Below are 18,685 nucleotides of genomic sequence, written 5' to 3'. Positions count from 1 at the left end.
AGTTTAGAAAAATGCTAATAAAAAAAGACAACCGCGTCTCGTAAGCGTTAGCGTAAATAACAAGCTCACTTGCTATTAATCGGCACCAGGAGTTCTTGGGCAGCCAAAGTCTTTGTCTCAATTATATTTCCTTACTCTTACGCATAATCAAAAGTACTTTTACGACTTAATCGTGCGCTTGTTATTTTAAATTAATAATTTTTGAATTTATTTTACATAACCTTGTTGCTTCTGCATATCGTCATATTATTATGTAAATAAATAATAGTTTAAAAAACTAACAAAATACGCTTTTATAGAAAATCCGACTAAAAAAGAGAAAATAAATTTTACATTTTCTATAAAAGCGTATTTTGGTAGTTTTTTAAACAATTAATTATTTTTCATTTTTTAGTTGAATTTAAATTTTTTCAAAATATTTTTTTCAATTCTTTTTTTAATATTGAATTGTCATCGGTCCTTAATAAGTATACCAAATTTCGAGTTAATTCGACGTTTTAAAGGGGGTCAAAATCATGTTCAAAGATTCCGTTACAAACATACATACGTCTGAAGCTAATAAAAGCGTATTAAAAAAATGCAGCTCGAGTTTAAGCCCGGTAAAGGCAGTTTTAGATAAATCTCACTTGCACTCCTAATTAGACTATTTATTTCTCTGTATAGCTGATGCAGAGCCGCAGTTACCGAAATCGACAGACATTGAAATCATGTCATTATGCTGAAAGCCTCAGCTTTATTGTTTAAGGGCTGCCCAACCGTAGATTTTATTTTCGATCGGGGCCGAAGCTCTTACAACAATCCTGCGCCTAAGAGAAACGCAACTATGTAGTAATCCGTTGTCGAAAATGTTAAAGGCAGGAGCCAACGATGTTAAAGGGTTACTCACAAAACGACTCGTCTACATTCTCACACGATACCTGAGAATTAATCTAGGTAAGCTAGGGGCTAGATAGTAAGATATAATAGTAGATATAAGCTTTAAAAGATAAATATAATTTCGGCGCGCACTGCGGTACCGTAGGTCTGGTGTAGCCGGTGTGGTGGAGCTCGATGGGGTTTAGTCGGTAGTCGTTCTGCGGGGCAAGTGCTTCGCGCGCCTTTTTTAAGGCGTAGTCTCTTGCGAGGAATTCGGGGAGGTGGAGGACCTTCTCGTCCCCCTCTTCCGCTCAGGAGGCGCGGGAGTCCGACATAACCCGGTTCGTTACCCCCCCGGACAGGGTATCCGTAAATCCCTAGCGTTAAAAAAAAAAAAAAAAAAAACTGGATATGAGTACTAATCTGGACTCACAATGCGCACTACGCCGAAGTTATCACGCTAACTTAAAATTTTTGCAGGTGTAATTTTTATTATAACCATGTAAATCCTTCATAGTGAAAGTCGTTCGTGGAAATATGTTGGATAAGAATTTTCTTGGCAATATTTGTGCCTAGACGCAGCATTTGAAGATTCCAATTAAGGATACGGACAAAACAAAGATAACTAGCTCAAAAAATTGCATCTTTCGAAATAGAATGCTTGATTAATTCGCCTCAAAGATAGACAGGAAAATGCTTACTGCGAGCTAAAATAAAAATTGTTCTGAGGTGTAAAGTATATGGATCATCATTTATTTTAACCAACGTACCTTTCAAAAATTGAATACAGATCACAACTTTGATCTAGTTCATTCATCTTTAATATAATGCTTGCTCTATATATTGTCCGCACTCTCCTCTGGCTTTTGAGGTCATAAAAAACCCTTTCAATTTTTTTATTTATTTCCATTTTATTATTTGTATTGAAGATTGAAGAAACTGGTGCTATCTACAAAAACCGAGAAATGAAAAATTACGAAACTTGGGAAGATATCGCCAATTTTCTTTATGATGAAATTTTTTTAGCAGAGAAATTTTTTTTCAGCCCCTCTACGAAGAATTTGGCAAATTCACGCAAGGAATGTTATAATGAAAAGTATAATATATTGTATTATAAATTCCTTAACGAATTCTTTGTATAGAAACAGGCTAATGCTCGTATTCAAATTGAGAAATGAATTATTTTTATTACATAGGAATAGTACTTATAATTGTTTGTAATAATTATTTTAGATGCCTTTTGCCTCCAGCGTCGTTGGTTATTTTGTCAAAAGTTAACAAATCAATATTTGTCCCTCTAAAATGTATTTGTATTTATACATTTTCGGTAATAAACTTAAAGGTTAAACGACTCAAATTGTAATTAATTATGATAACTAGCGAACATCTCAGAAAAAAATATTTCTTTAAATAATTTAGCTGAAAATCTTCATCCAGAGACATCAAAAGCAATTGATCTTCGAGACTTAGAATTTCCATGTCGAACTACATTGGCAGAATTGTAAAGTGGTCCACACGACCCATTCGATGTTGGGAAAGAAATGTACATTTGGCCACTTTAGGAGCGATCTATTCTGATTGTACACAAAATAAAACACTTCTCAATACAAAGCCTTCGTGTCGTTGAAATTTAACTTTACTGGTGGTAACTTTACTTTTTTACTGGTGGTAGGACCTCTTGTGAGTCCGCACGGGTGGGTACCACCGCCCTGCCTGTTTCTGCCGTGAAGCAGTAATGCGTTTCGGTTTGAAGGGTGGGGCAGCCGTTGTAACTATACTGAGACCTTAGAATTTGTATCTCAAGGTGGGTGGCGCATTTACGTTGTAGATATCTATTGGCTCCAGTAACCACTTAACACCAGGTGGGTTGTGAGCTCAGCAACCCATCTAAGCAATAAAAAAAAAATTAAGAACGCCACGATGTTGTCGTTTGTCCGGGGTCTTCTCCTTGCGTAGCGGGACTAAACTTTTTCTTAATTTAGATAATGAAACCGAGATAAACAGACCGAAAGCTTCGCAACGTTAATTTACAACTTCTGTCGGTCGGCCTCCGCCTCTCCAGCTCAAATACATTAATTAATTATATTAGACAGGTTGGTCTCCGTTTAGTTTTGATAAAATCAATTTTAGATCACTCATTTATTTAGAAGTATTTTGTATTTACTGATTTATTTGGAATATTGATATTAAGGTTTGTATTTTATTTCTAATCGCGACTTAACTGTCTCCACGTAGAAGGATAATGTAGAAGGTAATGCATTCGTATCAAGCGATACACCGGTGTTCGAATCCCGCAGGCGGGTACCAATTTTTCTAATAAATACATACTTAACAAATGTTTACGATTGACTTCCACGGTGAAGGAATAACATCGTGCAATAAAAATCAAACCCGCAAAATTATAATTTGCGTAATTACTGGTGGTAGGACCTCTTGTGAGTCCGCACGGGTAGGTACCACCGCCCCGCCTATTTCTGCCGTGAAGCAGTAATGCGTTTCGGTTTGAAGGGTGGGGCAGCCGTTGTGACTATACTGAGACCTTAGAACTATATTTCAAGGTGTGTGGCGCATTTACGTTGTAGATGTCTATGGGCTCCAGTAACCACTTAACACCAGGTGGGCTGTGAGCTCGTCCACATATCAAAGCAATAAAAAGAAAGAAAAAAAAACCCGCATTTATAATGTAATTATTGGCGGGTTCAAAGAATGCCCCTTAATTGAATGCGCCAAAGTCTGTCACTCAGTACTTTTTAAAGTAAATGGAATAGAATAACCCTTATTCCAATACGATTATGACTTCAAACGGACTCGAGGTGGACTAAGACGATCACTTTGTACTATTTGTGTACTCCGACTATTGTCAAACACCAGGTTGAAGATACAGCAGATATGCTCGGAAAAAAATCTGACGATTTACTTAATGGACAAGGACAAGGACAAGGTGACCATACTTGAGACCTTAGAACTTATATCTCAAGGTGGGTGGCACATTTACGTCGTAGATGTCTATGGGCTCCAGTAACCACTTAACACCAGGTGGGCTGTGAGCTCGTCCACCCATCTAAGCAATAAAAAAAGGCAGTTTTTCGCCCACGGTATCTTCCTTATTTCTTAGAGCCACTCTCGTAATATTAAGGTTATGGGTCATTAACTATGGCAAGTCACATTTAGGACGTCGTTTCCGCCCATCAACGCCGAAAAAAGTGATCAAGTCAATTACGCTGTCACGTTACGAAAACATAGCCGACGCTGTTTATGAAACAATTTCTTTTAATAAAACAGGAAGAGGGAACGATCTTACAAAGTTCCTACGTGCTTGGATTTGTAACGATAGCTCTGACTTTTGTTCGTGACGTTATTCTTAGAAATTGGCCAACTAAAAGAAAAATATCAGTTTTTCTACCTTTTATAGGCTGCAACCAAGACTTACTCTTCTACTACATACTTCATTCTACCTGGAGCCACTGCGGTCATCCACAGTGCGTTTCCAGAGGTCTTTTTTGCAACGTACCATCCGTCTATGGAATGAGCTCCCCTCCAAGGTGTTTCCCGAGCGTTATAACAGGTCCTTCTTCAAACGAGACTTGTGGAGAGTATTGAGCGTTAGGCAGCGGCTTGGCTCTGCCCCTGGCATTGCTGAAGTCCATGGGCGACGGTAACCACTCATCACAGGTAGGCCGTGCGCTCGTATACCTACAAGGGTAATAAAAAAAAAGCTGTTCCGAGCCTGATCGATTCCACACCAAATTTAGCGCTAAATTGCAAGATTGATCTCAATTTGATGCAATGATTTATTTCATAATGAAAAAATTTTTTCTTAACTTCGCTCTAATATACTTACTTACCAGTATCAAAAGAAGAAAAAGAGAGATGAAAATTTTTTTTAGATCAGTATTTGTTATTCAAGCGTGTTTTTCAGTATTTAAACTACATAGGTATATATAGTTATATTTTATTTGTACAGATGATGAATTTTTATTATTTGCAATATATTTATTCAAATCTTTACAAGAGTTTTCTACCGTATTCAATTGTTTTGTTTAATGTTCTGTAATCCAGTGATGAATGGCTTTTTCGTTCATTAATATTTAATTGTTCATGTCGGAGCCTGAGCGAATCATTGATCAATTTGATTAACAATCGACGCTGCAATCCTGTTGGAATGTCGTCAGCTTTTGTTGATTTTTATAAAATATCGCACTCAAGATATTTGCAAAGGTTGTGGAAAGCTTGACTTGTTGAAAAAAGAACACCCGCTTCGCAATCATTATGTGCGATCGACATGAGATTTCAATTATTGTATTATATAACGGCTCTGTTCTATCCGTGAAAAGCACGACTGATTCACTAACAGAAGCAGAACTAATCATAGTAGCGGTAGGTACTTACCGTACACTCACACCCTAAACAAATCCCACTAATCTGAGTAACTGTAGCGATATATTGTGAGCACCTAGGAGTATAGGTACTGTTATCCTATCGAATTCTGTGCTGTGGCAAATCCAAGTCACCTCAGATTCCATCCAGCCCAGTCCAGATTATATTTTTGGTAGGAGGAAATCGCCGGACTTCCGCCCTCCACTAGGGACGGAGGGCGGGGAATGTTGGAGTCGAACTGACTAAAATCTCCTGTTGCTCAATAACCCACGTCCGAACCTCGCATGACACAGAAAAGGCAAAGGGGGGAAAGTGAAGCGTTTAGTGCGGAGCACATCTCCCCCATCAACCTCCCCTAACTATACTTAGTCTGGCCATAAATACTGTTACAATTAAAGATAAACAAAATATTACATTTGAATTTGGAATCTGTCATTTTTATATGATTGCTCATTGAGTTTTCTCATTTTGGCGCCAATACATTGTACAATATTTTGCGATATTAAAATGGAGTGGGGTGATAAAGAGAACCGAATCGCTGTGATTGCATTACACAAAGTAGGTATGGAGCCAAATGCAATTTTTAAAACTCTCCATACGCTTGGTATTAGTAAAATGTTTGTGTACCGGGCTATTAATAGGTGCAATGAGACCTCCTCTGTTTGTGACAGAAAAAGATCTGGCCGTCCACGTAGTGTTCGTACGAAAAATGTGGTCAAAGCAGTAAGGGAAAGAATTCGAAGAAATCATGTCCGAAAGCAAAGATTTTATCTCGGGAGATGAAGATAGCACCTAGAACCATGTCGCGTATTTTAAAAGATGACTTAGGACTTGTAGCCTATAACGTACTGGTCATTTCTTCACTGATAATTTAAAAGAGAATAGATAGGGTGGTAAAATCGAAATAACTACTGAAGCGGTACGCAAAGGGAGGTAATTTTTTTTTTTTTTTTTTTTTTAACAGGAGAAAAAGGTGGGGTATGTGGGAGTTGAACCTCACTAAAAACTCCTGCCGCTCACAACCGGCGCCCTACCTCGTACCGGGCCGGAGCCCAGTCGGGGCTATTGAAACGGCGGGACAGGGTTGACGCAGAGCACATTACATCCACCCCACCGTCCCACGGACGCCGGACCGGTGGCCGCCAGCGACACGACCACCGGTTCCCTCGTTCAGCGGGCCGAGAGCCCGCTTTGATGGCGCCGCGTTACACCTTCCCCCAGAGCGGTCGGGGGAACGCGGTCTACCATCACCCGGCTTCCTATTGCGGGTGAGCGTGCAGAGCACGCCACCCCACGTCTGGGTCCCTCCCCGCACAAACGGGTGGGACCCCTAGCTCTTAGGGGGCCAGGTCACGGATACGACCCCGGTCCCGACCCCCTGCTCGGCGGCGGCGGGTTTCTGCGTAGTGAGGAGAGCTTTCCCTCACTCGCCCCGCCGCCTCCTTCTGCGAGATGGTGCACTCGCAGAAGTCGAGCATAGTCTTCCATGACTCATCGCTGCCAAGCATCGACGCCACGACGCCAGGCAGCGTCAAGTCAGGTCCTATCTTTGCGACCAGGACACGGCGCTGCACCTCCCAAGCGGGGCAGACAGCGAGCGTATGCTCCGCCGTGTCCAGGTCGTGTCCACAATGGTGACACCTCGTCGTCGGCTCAGCCCCTATCAGGCGCAGGTACTTCCCGAAGCATCCGTGCCCGGTCAGCACCTGCACCAGACGAAAGGTGAGACGTCCTTCGCCACGATTCACCCAGTCATCAAAGACCGGGTAAACCGCCTCGACGGTCCGTAGCCCCCACGTGGGGTTGGCCAATCGCCTCGACCACGACTCGAGCACGGACCGCCGAGAATGGGCCTTCCGCGCCCGCAGCTCACTTTCGGGGAGACGCGCCACGCCCCGAGCACGAAGCTCGCTGCGCCACCGATAGTCGGCAGCGAGCGACTCCGCCTCCAGCTCCCATGGCGGCGTCCCAGCCAAAACACACGCCGCCTCGAAGGAGACGGTGCGATATCCGCGAATGACCCTGATGGCAACGGTGCGCTGCGGCCGGCGCAGGAACCGAGCCATAGTGGCCCGGTTGCGCGGCTCAGCCCACACAGGTGCACCGTACAGGGCCATCGATCGCACCACCCCCGCGTAGAGGCGGCGCACAACCTGATCCGGTCCCCCAATATTCGGGAGCAGCCGGCTCAAAGAACCGGCCGTCCCCATCAATCGGGGGACCAGCTCCGCAAAGTGAGCACGAAAAGCCCACCGGCTGTCCAACACGAGGCCGAGGTACTTCAACTGCACCCCGACCCCTATCCGGACGCCTCCAACCACGATGTGGGTGTCAACTGGTGGCGCCCTCCGCGGCCCGTGAAACCACAGAGCCTCGGATTTACTGAGCGCCACGTCGAGACCCAGCCTCCTTATCCTTCCGACGACGAGGGCCACTCCCGCTGTGGCGAGACGGGCAGACTCCCTAAAATCATCCCCCCGGGCCACGACCAACGTGTCGTCCGCGTAACAAATAACGCGGAGGCCCGGGAGGAGGGCGCCCCTCAGCACCCAGTCGTACCCGATATTCCACAAGAGGGGGCCGAGAACCGACCCCTGTGGAACACCACGCACGACCGGAAAACGATGAAGGGTCCCACCGTACCCGGTACATATGACCGACCTGGCCCCCAAATAGGACCCAACCAGCCGGCGGAGGTAGAGGGGCACTCCATGCCTCTCCAGTGCCCCCCCTATCACGGTCCAGGGCAGAGTGTTAAATGCGTTGGCGATGTCAAGAGACACCGCCAGCGCCACCCCACCCCGAGAAACGGCCTCGTCCGAGAGGGACCGCACGCGAAGAATTGCATCCACGGTCGAACGGCCCTCCCGGAAGCCGTACTGCTCCGCCGACAGGTCAGGCCCCACCCCGACCAGGTGCCGAACGATGCGGGCAGCCAGAATACGTTCCAGCAATTTTCCCGCCTCGTCCAGCAGCACGATAGGACGATACCCGGCGGCTGTATCCACCGGGCGCCCCTCCTTCCTCAACAACACAAGTCTACCCGTCCGCCAGAGCGACGGAAACCGTCCCGACTCCAAGCAGCCATTATATAGCTCAAGGAGCCGGTCCCAAAGGGCACCGAGGGCCAAGGCCAATACCCGGCCGTGGACTCCGTCCGGGCCGGGGGCCGTGTCTTTCGCAGTCATCTTGACAACGGCCACCCGGAGCTCTGCCTCGGTAATACGGGGCACCTCAGCAGGAGCTTGGCCGTCGACGGTGTCAGACGGCCCGCCCATAGCGGGAGGGACAAAACCCTCCCGCTCCTGCGGGAACAACGCCGAAACGATGTCCCGCAGCTGCTGGGGCTGGAGACGCTCAGTCATAGAGGGGGCCCACGGGCGCAACTTGCCGCGTACCAATTTGTATGGGCTCCCCCACGGATCCGCTTCGAGCGCCTCCAAGAGTCTCTCCATGTTCTGCTCCTTGGCCCGCCTGATGGCCAGCCGCAGGGCGTCCTTCGCAGCGCGATATTCGCGGTGCAGCCGAGCTTCCTCCTCCGCGAACGCGACGGGCTCGTCGCGCCGCAGGCGGCGGCGACGGCGGTGTCTAGTGCACCGGCGGCTCGCCCGAATGGAGACCGCACGCAGTCTTGCAATTTCGGGTGACCACCAGGGCGACTGTCGCCGTCCAGAGTGCCGAGAGCCGACCCGGGGCATCGAGGCATCACATATGCGGTGCATCGCGCCCCGGAACCATTCGGCCTCGGTTTCCACATCGACAGGTTGTGGGCGCTTGGGCGCCCACGCCGCCACCATAGAGGCCTCCACCAGGAGCTCCCTGTTCAGGAGCTTCAGTGCCCACCTAGGGAATGACCGGGATGCACTCTGCGGGGGGTCAACCCCGCGGGTACCTGCAGCCGGCGTCGGCGCAGGGGCAGAAAGATCGTACCGGATATACCGGTGATCGGACAACGATTCCGCCCCACCACCACTCTCCAGCCGAGGATGCGCCGTGCGACGGGCGAGCTCGCGAACGTCAAGTCCACGATAGACTCGCCCGTCCACCGCACGCAAGTCGCGATCGAGCCCCTATTAACGATACAGAGACCGACCGCGACCGCCCACTCCTCCAGCAGCCTACCACGAGCAAAGGGAGGTCATAGAAAAAATTTGTTTACGGATGAGAAAATTTTTACAATTGAGCAACATTTTAACAAACAAAATGACCGTATTTATGCTCAAAGCTCTAAGGAAGCTTCCCAATTAGTCGACAGAGTGTAACGTGGGCACTATCCGACTTCAGTGATGGTTTGGTGGGGTATTAGCTATGAAGGAGTGACTGAGCCATACTTTTGTGAAAAAGGTATCAAAACATCGGCACAAGTGTATCAAGATACCATTCTTGAGAAGGTAGTGAAGCCCCTTAACAACACCATGTTCAATAATCAAGAATGGTCCTTCCAGCAAGACTCGGCGCCAGGTCATAAAGCTCGGTCTACGCAGTCTTGGTTGGAAACGAACGTTTCGGACTTCATCAGAGCTGAAGACTGGCCGTCGTCTAGTCCCGATCTTAGTCCGCTGGATTATGATTTATGATCAGTTTTAGAGAGTACGGCTTGCTCTAAACGCCATGATAATTTGGAGTCCCTAAAAAAATCCGTACGATTGGCAATGAAAAATTTTCCATGGAAAGAGTGCGTGCTTCTATTGATAACTGGCCTCAACGTTTAAAGGATTGTATTGCAGCCAATGGAGACCACTTCGAATAAGCTTTTTATACTTTAAATTGTTTTATATTTATGTATTAAACTAACACACTGTAAAAGTAATAAATGTTATTTGCAATAGTTTTTTTATTATTTTTTATTGTAACAGTATTTATGGCCAGACTAAGTATATAAACTTAGGTATGAATTGAGGCAGTCTGCATTACGTACACGTATTAATTCAATACAAACAGAGCACAAAGAGCAAACAAATAATTTTATATACATTTTGCTTAATTCCCTGAACGAAAATGAAACGAGAATGAAGGATATATATTATTGCTAACCGCATCCATTAACCTCATCACGCTTGCGGTTTTTTGGCTTCATGAAACAGAAACATATACACGTATATCACACGTAAAGGGTTGATACATTTATTATACCCGGCATAAAGTCGTCCTGGGAGCCCTTAGACATCAGAACCGAAGGTGACTACTTTACCGTTGTGGGCTTACCACACCCGCATTTTTTTTCTACCTATTCTGATAGCCTTGAGAGGCTATTTCAGCTTCTCCTTGATGTGTAGGTGAGCTCATGGGGCTCAAACCGGGAGTGTTGTTAACACTGGCCCCAGTACGAGTAGTGCTTCGCAGAATCTACCACCGGATTGGAAACGCGACCCACTGAGAAGATCCGGCGAGAAACTCAGTGGACTGAGTCTATGAGTTAATTCACTCGTCGAGCCTTTCGTCACAAGCGACGGGTTTGACGAAGACGGTGACCGTTGCTTATGGTACCTAAAAGCACCGTTAATGGATCGGGAGGATCCGTAATGACGTATGCACGCCCGCAATTACTGAAGTACATTCTGAATCTTTGCTTTTGAAAGTTTTCCGGTTTCCTACTCATGTGATCATACCATCGCTGCCGTCTTCCTACATCAGACATTTACTGGTGGTACGGCGTTTTATTATCAGGCACGGGTATTTGGTACCACTGCTCTGCCTGTTTCTGCTGTGAAGCAGTAATGCGTTTCGGTTTGAAGGGCGAGGCAGCCGTTGTGCTGTAAAACTGAGACTTTAGACCTCATGTCTGAAGGTTGTTGATGACTACTCATTGATTTGGTAGTAGAAAGTATTTAACTATCACATTAGAAGATTGAGAAATTTTGATAACAGTTTTCAGTTAAAAGGGACTTTAAATACGTTTTCCAGTGGCGCTTGTGTTGTGCACAGTATTAGAAGGACTGATCTTGGTTGGATAATTTAGATAAATTAGGGGCGAACATTCATTGGCCCTGATTTTCAGACAGATTAACAAACAAAACCAATAAAGAAACCAAATTATGCCTTACGCAATACCTAAATATCTCACTAAATATTGTCACCAAGGCACATGGATCTCATAAGCGTAATGTCGCGACGCACCTCGATTTAAAAAATAATGAAGCATCTTACGTCATGCTTTTATAGCTTAGATGGGTGGACGAGCTTACAACCCACCTGGTGCTACGTGTGATTGGTGCCCATAGATGCGCCACCCACCCTGAGATATAAGTTCTAAGATCTCAGTATAGTTACAACGGCTGCCCCACCCTCCAAACCGAAACGCATTACTGCTTCACGGCAGAAATAGGCAGGGTGGTGGTACCTACCCGCGCGGACTCACAAGAGTTCCTACCACCAGTAATTACACAAATTATAATTTTGCGGGTTTGATTTTTATTACACGTTGTTATTTATTCCTTCACCGTGGAAGTCGATCGTGAACGTATACGAGTAATGTAAATATTGAGACTATTTCTTCATCGGAGAACATTACATTCATTTTCTGTATTCTGAGATTCAGTTTATCTGAATTCGTACACCGGTTCAAAAAGAGACGGAGCGGTAAAAAATATATTAAAATTGCAACACTAAGTGAGTGATTTGACACTAAGTGATTAAAAAATAAAAGCCTTTTAAGCTCAGTGGATATTTTTGACGTGACCTAAATATCGAACGCGAATTTTATACATCTCTATCAGCTGTATTGTTTGTACGGACTAAGATTCGAACCTACTGAATCAAATCTTTGTGAAGCACTCATTGGGAGATAGTGACTTTTTCATAGACTTTTCTATATCACCTTTTGTTCCAAAAACGTGATGTTTTTAATAACGGAAACCGTTGAAAAATAAATTAATTGACAGCGTTCTATGATATTGTTACGCGCTAGAGTTCGGTATAAATAAAAATTCTACCGGAGTACAACTTAAAAACTGTATTCAACACTTAGAACGCTTTAAACACTTCACAAACACTTTAAAATTTTCAATTCGCCTCTTCTGCTTCGCTTTAGGTGATTCGTTCGCTGTTTCGCTTCGAGTAGTTCCGATTACTGATTGACCTCGTGCCATCTCTGCAACGCTTTTATAGTCGAGACGAAATCCCTAGAGTCGTCGAGAACATTCCACGAAAGTCGAGTATCGTGGGTTTGTGATATCTGACAATAGATGGCGTTGTAATCCTCAAACGTTATAGATGCTACTAAGTCCTTCGATATTCGTTCGGCTATTCGGCGATAGATGTCGTTACTCTCACCGGCGTAACAATATTAAGAAGCGACTATTTCGTTGACATGCTAATCGAATCCCATTAATCCCACGTATGGCACCTGTGAGATAGGTGTGTGCAGAGTTTTGCATGTTTTATTACAAACTAACGACCCGCCCTCGTTTCGCTTCGGAAACTGTAATTTATTATTGATTTCTTCACTATTTAATGGATGTTATGATACATATAAACCTTCCTCTTCAACCACTCTATCTATTAAAAAAAACCGCATCAAAATCCGTTGCGTAGTTTTAAAGATTTAAGCATACATAGGGACAGACAGATATAGGGACAGAGAAAACGACTTTGTTTTATACTATGTAGTGATTTAACATCCGTGTAACAGCAGGTCTCACCCAACCTTTAATAAACGCGAAACTCTGCAAAGCTCGAAGTGTTTAATTGCATTCGCCGCACACCCGAATACGATGAAAATTGCATTAAACATTTCAATGCAAATTGCGGTACGGTGCAGTAAAACGTACAATAAAAATGCAATGGCGATATAATTGCGGCTCTCTCCCGGACAATTAAGAGTTCATCTCGACAACGGGAACGGTTGAGAAACGGAAATTACTTTTGTGGAATCCTTGAAATTACTATCGGAATAGATTCGTTAGTTTTTTTTTAATCTATGTTATGATGTTTGTTTTTTTGATACATAAAAAAGAATAATGAAAAATACATTTCAAAAATTTTTATGGTTCAAATTATCATTTCACGATTGAGATAGTGGCAAACGATTACCGGCGCCCGTGCGGATCACAACCCTAATGCCGCCCCACCTAATTTGAGATATGACGTCAGACTCGGCTATATATTTAATTTTATAACTAGTGGTCGCCCGGTAGTCGAAATTCGACTATAATTAATTGAAATTATAAGTTCGTACACTATTATGATTTTATTTTCAAATACTATTATACTTATATAATCACAAATTCCGCCAAGACTACACTATAGAAAAATATTAATAAAGACAAACAATATTAAACCTTTTTTTTATATTTTTTTATTCTCAATTTGACCACAGACGTCAAGAACAAAAGTTTGACAATAAATAAACAGTATGTATGCATGTGTGCGTCAAATACATGGTAGTGTGTGTAATGTTTTTATTATTGATTTAATGTATTTTTTAGGAATAATTTAAACAAATATTAGCATTCTGCACTCCTTCTTTAATTACTCTATAAGTGTGTGAAATTTCATACTCCTCCGTCCGCGCAATTTTCGTAAAAAGGGATACAAAGTTTTTCCTTCACGTATTAATTTAAAGATATAACGACGGACTCCTTATGTCCACGAATGATTTTGTGGCGACTCACTTATTCGCCACTACTTGGGCAACCGCTTTACAATTCAACAAAATCGCTGTCGCCTATGAATTCAGGCAATCATCTATTATTGTTGTTCAACACTTCGGCAGTCTTGAAAACTGCGGGCAGTACACATCGATATTTGCTGTGCTACCCATCGTTCGTGTCAGTGCTTTACTACTCCTATATGTTATTTCTTTATCGTACCACTCCTGTTATAGTTTGTTTGTGTACATACTTATCTTCAATAAACTATTCAAAGCAGTACTTATTTATACTCAGTGTGTAAACCATCCTTCGTGTCAACGCCTACCTAATACAGTTAGAAGCAGAACTAATACAACTACTTCTACAATTTAATGAATAAATACTTCGCGGCAGAAATAGGCCGAACATTGTTACCTGTGCTGACTCACAAAACGCCCTGCTCCTAATAAAAAACTCAAATACAGCCAGCTTATACTATTATGCTAAAGGGAAAAGGAAAGTAAATTTAACGTAACTAATTTCGAACTAAGCCACTTCTGCCTGTATTGGGCTCCCTTCACTCAGCCCTTACGAAGTTTTATTAAAAAGTTACCAAAAAAAAAGCAGCGTAAAACGATGGAAGTTTTAACTTAGTTCTGAAGAAACAGACTTGTTTACTTACACTCGATCGAGTGCTTTTATTCGGAAAATCCTTCGTCTTGACGTGTTCAAACGGAATTCGGCTCGGAAAAATATTAAACATCTGTACTAACTAAATGAAGTTTTTCAGAATGAAGTTTTGACAAGTTTTTAATTGTCGGTTAATTAAACGAAAAATTCATAATTTTTTAAATTTTAACTATTATTTAATTTAATATAAATTAAAATTAACCTGTTTATGTTATAAATTAATTAATTAATGTTTTTTAGTTTAATTTAAAACGTTTTAATGCTTGATTTTTTATAAGTCTTTGATCGATCTATTATTGATTTATTAAATTAGTAAATGTATATGAATCAACGAAATCGGTTCCGTTTTGGCGGAACGATTCGTGTAATTATTTAGCCCACTGAGTTTCTCGCTGGATCTTCTCAGTGGGTCGCGTTTCCGACCCGGTGGTAGATTCTGCGAAGCACTGCTCTTACTAGGGCCAGTGTTAGCAACTCCGGTTTGAGCCCCGTGAGCTCACCTACACGTTAGGGCGAAGCTGATATAGCCTCTCAAGGCTATCAGCATAGGTAAGAAAAAAAAGTAATTATTGACTAAGAGTGTTTTAAGCTCACACGGGTCGGTAGCAATGTCCTGCCGGTTCCGGCAACGAAGCCATGCTCGAATGTTCCTGTTTGAAATATTTTTCCATTATTATGTCAATGAAACTTCAACCTCATGATCGTTAGAGCATATTTTGGTTGGCAAATTGGAATTCTCGGCACCGCAGTACGCCGTAATCTGTATTTTAAACTACCAATTTCAAACTCCCAGAATAAATTTTAAAATATCTCGCAGCTGACCTTTGTGAATCGTGATCTTGGTAACAAATTTCAATTTAGTGTAGCGGAAACTTGGCAGAGTCTGTGCACTCGTCGGAATTGCTTACTTTGCTATAGTACGATTCTGTGCGATCTTTTTAGGGATCCGCATGCTTATGACTGAAATGCTACTATGATTTTTTTGATATCCCCCCACTGAGTTTCTCGCTGGATCTTCTCAGTGGGTCGCGTTTCCGACCAGGTGGTAGATTCTGCGAAGCACTGCTCTTGCTAGGGTGAGTTTTAGCAACACTCCGGTTTGAGCCCCGTGAGCTCACCTACACACGTTAGGGTGAAGCTGAAATAGCCTCTCAAGGATACCAGCATAGTTAGGAAAAAAAAAATGAAGATCACCGTCGAAGGCTACGGCCTATTGTAGTCTACCGCCAATTATTTTGTTCAAATTTCGTTTGAAGGATATGTGCTGAGGAAAGAAGAAGGAAGATTACGAGAGCCGAAGGGTATTTAAGGAATATCAGATAAATAATGGCATATGCCGTCGCACTGACAATCGGTGGGGCGCAAAAGTACTGGACGTCGTAACCTGGCCCAAACAGTACTGGACGTCGTAGCCTCGTGGGCCCACAGCCAACGAGGTGGACCGAGGACCTGGTCAAAGTGGTTGGTAGGGACTGAATGCGAAAGGTAAGAGACCGAAGAGAATGGGGTGCATTCGAAGAGACCTACACTCAGCAGAAGAGAAGGCAGTGCTTCCATGTAGAAGGATAGGAGAATATAATATATTTAAGACTTCGAACTCACATGCCGAACTCAAGGTAGAATTCGGGTTGTGATGTCTATGAACTATCATACAGCTTACTAAAAGGTGGACCAAGAACTGTTATACTCATCGAAGGTAAAAGGGGTGAACACTACCTGTAAAAAGGAGATATTGTGATCGCCCGAAATAATTTTCTGTCGGGTTCTCTATCGATAAAAAAATTTAAATCACTAAATACATCATCATACAGTATGAAATAGATAATTTGTTTCATTATTTGTACGGAACCTTTTTTCTTTATTTTACGAATTAATATTACTTACATCGGATTGCAGAGGTTCCTCGCGGGGGTATTACATAAAAATTAATTTGCCCGTGAACACACATTTTATTTCACATATAGAAAACCTCAATTGATCAAGTGTTTTCTTTGGTATTCGCCAGTCCTTAGATATAATTAAAACTAATTTTACGGTTTAGTCTCGCGTTTTTTGCTGTTACTATGTTTTTTTCTGAGATTTCGAACACTTTCAGTTTTCGTCGTCATCGTCGTAGTCGTAATGACTACAAAATATGCGAGATTAAGCTGTAAAAATAGTTTTAATTATGTTCATAAATTACTTTGAAATACAAATCAAGTACACAAGTTTTATTTGTTATGAAAACTATGATTGATGTTATTAATTTACGTTTAAAGCAGCATATTTAGATTGGATTAGAAACTTTTTTATGTATTCACAGGCACGTATGCATTTTGAAAAGTTTTGTATCACAAGTTTTTCTAATTGGCTATGTGAGAAACTATCGTGGAATAAGAAATTATTGGTATGCTATAAACAATACTGTATTTTTTCCCGAACGCCATAATTTAAGATGGAAGCCCGCCGTATTTCAGTGGCTAACTGCCGACATAGTTTCAGAGTATATTTACGATGTTTTTATATGTTGTTCGAGCTAGTTTTTTGTTATTTCCATTCTCATTGGAACACAAAAGTATTAGTCTAGTATAGTATTTACTGAGCGGATTTTTTATTATTGCTTAGCTGGGACAACGATAGTGACAGATACAAGAATGTGGTAGTTTACGTAGTGGCGCGTTCTTCAGCCAAAAATAACTACGAATTAGTGATAGAAAATTTGCATTCCGATAGAGGCACCCGTCACGTGCGGACGTGCTCATCGTCCACTCGATCGCCCGGTCTTTGTTCGCCCGGCTTTTATTAGCCCGGCCATTGTTCGCGCGGCCTGTGTTCGTGATACATCTGCCGACCAATTGTGTTTCCTGGAAGCTTTTATTTGTTTTGTTTTAGTTATTTTTGTGTTCGTGGAACATTTGCCGACAAAGTGTTTTCCTGCAAGTATTTATTTGTTTTGCTTCTTTTTGTAATTTCTGTTTTGTTGTGCTTTTTCTTTGTCCTGTAGTAATCGCGCCGCATTGCCACCTGTGTTCAATAGAACCGCTCAGGTCCGAGAAGTTGGGGCCTCGCCGCAAGGCGAGTGTTTTCAAGACCCGGGGCCGCCCCACCTGGGTACTCAGCGATCATGGACGCTGTATTCGTGGAATTCCTCCGACTTCGTCACCCACAGCTCGCCTCAGAGTTTCTGGCTTTCAAGGCCCATCACACTGCGAGCTCTCTCGAAGACTCCGCCGTGCTCGCTGCTCCTGCGTCGCCTGTACCTGCGTGCAAAGCGTCTACATCGAGCACCGCAGCCTCCGTCGTGCCTGCCGTTCCCGCGTCGCCTATACTGGCGAGTAAAACTACTGCGTCGTCCGCCGTGGCCACCGTTCCAGCAGCGCGATCATCCGCGGCCTCCGTCGCGCCCTCCAAAACTCCTGCTTGTAGGTCACCTGCGCCCGCCTCCTCGTCCTCCGACTCTGACTCGGAGATGGAGGTCGACCTCGCCCCCGCCTCATCAACGGATGGATTCACCCTGGTACAAAAGGGTAAGAAGCGTGCCGCGGAGTCTCGAGCTCTCGCGGCCGCTAAAATTAGCAAAGCCGCGAACGCGTCGCGCCCCCGCCCTCAGACTCCCGTTGCGCCTCCAGCCCGTGCCACTCCGTCGCCGCGATCGGTGGCGCAATCTAAAACTCAGACCCCTCCCCCGGTTATCCTTCAAGAGAAGGCAGCTTGGGACCGAGTTTCCCTGGCCCTTAAGGCCAAAAATATTAATTTTGCCAGCGCCCGTAATCTCGCCAACGGGATTCAAATAAAAGTAACGACACCCGACGACCATAGGGCCCTCTCAAGTTACCTCCGAAAGGAGCGTATAAGTTTCCACACTTATACGCTCCAGGAGGAGCGCGAACTCCGCGTTGTCATACGTGGAATCCCGAAGGAGCTAGATGCCGATCTCGTCAAGGCAGATCTGATAGAACAAGGCCTACCAGTAAATTCCGTGCACCGCATGCACACCGGCCGCGGTAGGGAGCCATACAATATGGTTTTAGTCGCCCTCCAGCCTACCCCCGAGGGTAAGCAAATTTTTAACATTCGGACCGTCTGTAGGCTCTCCGGTATTGCCGTCGAAGTCCCCCATAAAAAAGGCACTCCTAGTCAGTGCCATAACTGCCAACTGTACGGGCACTCTTCCCGTAACTGTCACGCGCGCCCCCGATGTGTTAAGTGTTTGG

General features: G+C 43.9%; 1 protein-coding gene across 1 annotated transcript in view; it reads right to left on the bottom strand.

Moving 5' to 3' along the window:
• The window catches only part of LOC114252816 (ras-like protein family member 10B), an 82,897-nt gene that overhangs the window by 44,590 nt on the left and 19,622 nt on the right, over positions 1-18,685 (bottom strand). The gene's annotated exons all lie outside the window — the stretch shown is intronic.

Source organism: Bombyx mandarina, chromosome 16 (genome assembly GCF_030267445.1).
Source record: "Bombyx mandarina strain Sakado chromosome 16, ASM3026744v2".
NCBI lineage: Eukaryota > Metazoa > Arthropoda > Insecta > Lepidoptera > Bombycidae > Bombyx > Bombyx mandarina.
Note: the sequence above shows the minus strand (reverse complement) of the source record. Positions and strands in the feature narration are given on the sequence as shown.